This window comes from Tympanuchus pallidicinctus, unplaced genomic scaffold (genome assembly GCF_026119805.1).
Source record: "Tympanuchus pallidicinctus isolate F22 unplaced genomic scaffold, pur_lepc_1.0 scaffold8, whole genome shotgun sequence".
Taxonomy (NCBI): domain Eukaryota; kingdom Metazoa; phylum Chordata; class Aves; order Galliformes; family Phasianidae; genus Tympanuchus; species Tympanuchus pallidicinctus.
In genome coordinates, this window is record NW_026294802.1 from 18,685,820 (window position 1) to 18,691,452 (window position 5,633).

A 5,633-nucleotide genomic window follows, 5' to 3' on the forward strand; every position below is an offset into this window, starting at 1 on the left:
TCAACTGAAAGAAGCCACTGGGATATGCTGGAAACATGAAGAATTCAGAAAGCTCTGCTGAAGGTGGAAGAAGATGCGAACTTTTTGGCCACTGATTCTTGTAATATGGATGTCATCTGGAAAATATTTTTTTGAAGCTGCATCTATGCACTTGATAAAAATACTGTGTTTTACAGAGTTGCTATTAAAATTCTCTCATCCATGATACCTGCCTAGCTCAATTAATGCGGACTTATGGCTGTCCTTAAGAATTGGCTGATGTGAGAATACAAGATGATGAATGAAGAAAATTGCAGGTTTGTACTGTGTAGGAGCTCTTTTGTTCTACAAAAGCAGTTCCATTCAGGAAGCCTGTTGGTTGATGTAGTCATAAAAATGCTAGTTATGTGTTTGGTAGGGACTCCAGTCAACTTGTTTCTGCCTATGCCACCCATCAGCACATGTTACAACTGTCAATTCTAAAGCCTGAAGAGCTTTAGAATTCTTCAAGCTGTGAAGATTTGGGGGTTTAACATCACAACTGTTATTTGTCACTCAAAGTTGGTCCAGACAACAGCTGTCACACTCAGAAGGAGTGAGGAGTGGCTGGAGATAGCTCTTCTTCCTCTAGGAAGGCACAGCACCACAGCTCAGGGTCCTAATTTGATGGGTTCAGATCAGCCCTGAACAAACATGTGGACCCAAGCTGTCCCTGTGGTCTGTTCATCCTGCAATTGTACAGTCTGTGAAGGAGCCCTTGTTTATAAAGCTGGCTTTTTGCAGAAAAAAATATGCCCCAAAGCATTCCTAAGCATAGTGACTGCAATTCTGCCTCATTTTCATTAGATTACATCAATTAAGAAACCAGGCTTTTTTGGTCCTTTCAGGTAATTTCTGCTGTATTTTTACACTGTTCACAAATCTCATGTGCTTCTATAATTAACCTATCTAAAGCAAAGAAAGAAAAAAATATAGGCAGATTTGCTGCTCTGTAGAGCTCCATTTAAGCTCTTCAGGCTGAGGTTCATGTCTGTGTTGGCCAAGGCTTTAGTGTAAATTCGCTCAGTCTTGAGCCCACATTAGTTTAATCTAAGTAATTACAAGGTCACTTTGCAGCGCACCTTTTTCTTTGAAAGTACATCTGTGTTTACAGTTGTGTGTAATTATCAAAAATGAAGTTGAAAGTAGATGGAAATAATGGTCATTTCATTTACTAATTTAACTGCAAGTGTATTCAATGCACGTATATATTATATTGCCCTCTCTAAACACTTTGTGTTTTTTTCCGGATTGCAGGCTCTGTGAAGAGCTTTCAGATTTATATCTGTGTTTCTGATAGCACCACAAGTTGTGAGGCAGAAACAGTAGTGACCGTTCTTGCTTATTTCCTCGTAGTTCTGGCTTGAGGAACCACCTGCCCAGTTTCAAGGAGATTCCCAGGGGGTTTTGGAAAGCGAGTGTACAGAAATGGATCACCAGAGTTGGAACAACAGCCTAATTTGTGCAGGATTTCGGATTGCCCTTCACAACACTCTGTTTATACGCCTTACAAATGTTGCATCAGTATTGATGAACGTTCTTCCTGCAGGTTTGGCTTTCCTCTTTCACACTTCCCCGTAGCTGGACAAACACAGGCTTCAGAGCCAACAACTTCAATACTGCAAAAAGTCCCAGAGGATCCATTCTGCTCACAGAATGGCCAGGTCCTCGGTTTTATCTCATCTTCCAGACAGCTTCACTGGCAAGCAGAGCACTGTCTGCAGTACTGTACAGCGCTACCTCCAGGGTGTAATGCTGACTGTAAGCCCTTGGAAACTCAAAAGAATGGACTTACATTGTTCCCTTTCAAATGTTCTTTCTTCCAGGGCTTTGCTGAGCTGTCTTAGGTAAAACTGCAACCTTTAGAAAAGGGTTAAACAGCAGACAATGACAAAACTGCGTGCTGTTGAAAATTGGATCTGATTAGAGGGGGAAAAAACACAATTGCATGTCAGCATCAAATGGTTGAAAATCGCAGAATCACAGAATTGTAGGGGTTGGAAGGGACCTCCAGAGATCATTGAGTCCAACCCCCCTGCCAAAGCAGATTCCCTACACCAAAAATCTCGTGCCACATTTTCTGGAGCAAATTCTGCAAGTTTCAGCCTAAAAAGTTTCCTGTCAGTGGCAGGAGACAGGCTAAATGCTTCTTCACACAATGAAGCAAATATCCTGTGCAGACCTCGACCAAGGAGTCCCTGGGGACTTCTGCTTCCTCTGGGAGCACCTTCCAGTCCCTCATGGCAGAGGCTGTGAATGAGCATTTCTGCTGGGCTGCAATTAGAAGTCTGCCTTCAGTCTTTAGAGAATGATGTTTTGAGACCCTGAGGTGTTCGTCCTGTTCTCTTCCCAGCCCAAGAAGGCTGTGGTGCTGGATCAGGAAGGAGAGTTTGGGGAAATTACTGCTTTTACATTCCTTTTCCTCTGGCACATTTTTTCTTCCCTGAATGTTTTGTGTTCCCTGTATGTTGCCGTGGAAGAGAGCACATGACCCAACATGTTTAGATTACAAGCATCACATCTGCTATTTCATTAGGTTTGCTTTCTTAGTGAAAGATTTATATGGAATTACCTCCTGTGTGCAATGTAATTGCCTATGATTTTTTGTCATTTCAGGAATGTCATGCCGTGGTGTGTTGGAGGAGTCCATGGCACCTAAGTCAGCAGTCCCTGAAAACAGGGAAAGAGGATTCCATGAATCTCTGAATATCCCCATGGTCAAATCTGGCTGCAGAGATTAACTAATTGCGAGGTCACTGTGTGTCTCTTAAATCTTTCAATATGTTCTACTGCAGGTTTTTTCCCAGGCTAATTAACTAAAGGTCTGAGCTAAAAGTTTAGTTGTATTTTATCCCTTTTTTTCTTCTGTCTTCCATCTGTCTATTTTACTCTAACTTAATCTCTAAATATAACTTAACCAAGGCATTGCTGCTGCCCAGTATCACCATAGCACCTGAATATAATTGAACAGCTTTTACTGTTCTTCAGCGGTTTTGATCCAGAGGAACACAACTCACTGCTGCTTCTGTTCAGCCCACACTAATTCTGAAAGCTTTTGATGGCAAATGATGTGCAGATTTTGTCTTCAATATGTGACCTTATAAACTTTTGTGTTTCCTTGTATGGCCCGTGCCTGGGGAGACATTTCTCCTCAACAGTGTTCAGTCAGGTACAAGTGACAGTGTTTGTTTCTCTTTTAATTACCGTGTGTTTGATGATGATGTTCCAATGATTGTATTGTCATGTTTGTAGTAACAAAGTTAATTATCCATGGTCTTGGTCATGTGCATTTTCTAATAAAGTAATCAACATTGTTTTAAAGCCTTCCCTGTTCTCATACTCAATCACCACAATTATAAAACTCATAGAAAAGACGCTTCAGAAAAGCAAATAAATCTTCCAAATATCTTTGAGTTTTTACAGCCAAAATTATCCCCTAGGCAGACACTGGTGCAGACCATGAAGTATATACATTATGTGTTTCTTATGGGACGTGATTTCCATTAGCATAAGCACAATATTGCTTGCAAGCAAGTGAAATTTTTTCAGTCACATTACACAAAACAATTTAAAAAATGAATATGTGTTAATACTTCTACCCTACATGTCCTTGTACACTCATTTTTCTTGATGTGCAATAAAGGATAGAAAAACATTTAAAAGAATGTAGTTAGGTTCCTGCCATGAGTAGTCTGGAGGTGCTCAACAGGAACAATAGGAAGCCTTCCCAGCTTGTGCAGCTTCCCAAAGAGGTTCTTCAAGGTAGGAGACACAGATGCCCCTTTAGCTTCATATTTTTCCTTCAGTACAGCTAAAATATGGATTTTCTTGTCTAATGTTGTGGAGTATGGCTCAAGAAGAAGGGGAGAAATCATGCAAGACTGGAGAACAGGATGGGGTGTAGGTCTGGTAGCCATGCTCTTGTTGAAAACAAGTGCAGTGCAGGTCGGATAAGGCTGTAGCAATGCTTCTGTCACTCCACTCACCTCCAAGCACCTCCATTCACATTATCTATGCCCAACCACATGCATCCTAGTGCTGATGTCAAGGGCCTAAACTATGACCAGAAGTTGTCAAGGAAAAGAGAAAGTACTGCCTTTGGTAAAAACATGGAGACCATAAAACCGTGTGATGATTAATTAGCATACAAACAAGCCTTCATGCTTTTGGGAACTGTAAATGAGGTCTTAAGAAACCAGCAGACTTTTCTCTGCTGTTCTGCAGAGGTCGCGTTACTCATACCCTTGCTCATATCTTAGTTTGCATACTTTCTAACAGTTGGGTCCTCCTTGCTCATTATGGCAAATCACATGTAAAAATGTTATCAAACCAGGACAATGGAGGGCAGCTTTCAGAGCTCCCTTCAGCCACCTGGAGACATCCCCAGGACACGTGACCCCAGCTCACTACAGATGCGTTGACAAGACAGGTCATATAACCTTTCCTACCCTAACTTAGCTTTCCTGGAATTTCTATAACCCTACCCAACCTACCCTTATTCACCTCCTCCTCCCCACCGCAGAATACTGATTAATCATAGGCTGATACGTTGTTTACTTAGAATTATGTGACTGTAGATCATATGTACAACAGCTTGCTCGGAACACATTTAATACACTGTTTTGGAGCACCTGATCTGTGTTGGTGAAGTGTGCCATAACAGCTGTCTTCTTGCTGGGCAAAACAACTCAGGGAACGGGGTTGGAAAGATGTCTATGGTGGGATTTTATTCTAAAAACTCCCAGTCCATGAATCTTTCTTATACCAGTTTGCTATGTATTAGTTCAGGACAGCTCTCGTGCCCGTACCCTAAGCATACACAACAAGTACATTGAAAATCTGACGTGTATTTGCTTGTATGCTCCCCCTTTACCACGTACTAGTGACAGTGTCATCCTAAGAAGGCTACCAATATGCAGCAAAAACTAGAGTTGTATAAATATTGTTCTGTCTTTTTGTCACGTGCAGTTATCTGGCTGCTATCAACAGCTGCCATATTTACATTAAAACCTTTTTTGACACAAGCAGTAGGCTTCTGATATCCAGACATAAACACAAGTCTAAGCCCACCCTTCTTAAACAAACCCTGAAGAGATAACCATGGGCTCTCACTTTTGTGCTTAAGACAAAAACAAATGTGAGCAATGATGTTATGAGGATAGCTAACATGGCTGTAGCCCACCATTTGCATCATCTGGTGAAGCACAGCTGCTCCAGACTGCTCTCATCCACATTCCAGCTGCATGCAATAATAGATTTAAGCACATTCTTGGGCTTTGCTAAAGGCTTCCCATCCATGTTCAAAAGGTGTTGAGGTTACAGCAAGTTTCCTTTGACTTCAGGAGATTTCAATGGAGCATCTATTGTGCAAGTGGTTTTTAGGATGATGTTTTAATACCAAGTTTCTTCAAAGTCTCATAGAGATTGCAGTGTAAATTTATTAGTCCTACGCTTGCTTATTCTGCTACAAGAAGAATGTTCTCCCAGATTGTCACTTACTTTAGTCCACAGAATATGGCTTGTTTAATTCACATTAAGATCTTAAGAAATTGCAAAAATACATATACATGAGGATGTATAGAGAACTGTAATGTGAGTGGCTTTAAACATTTTTG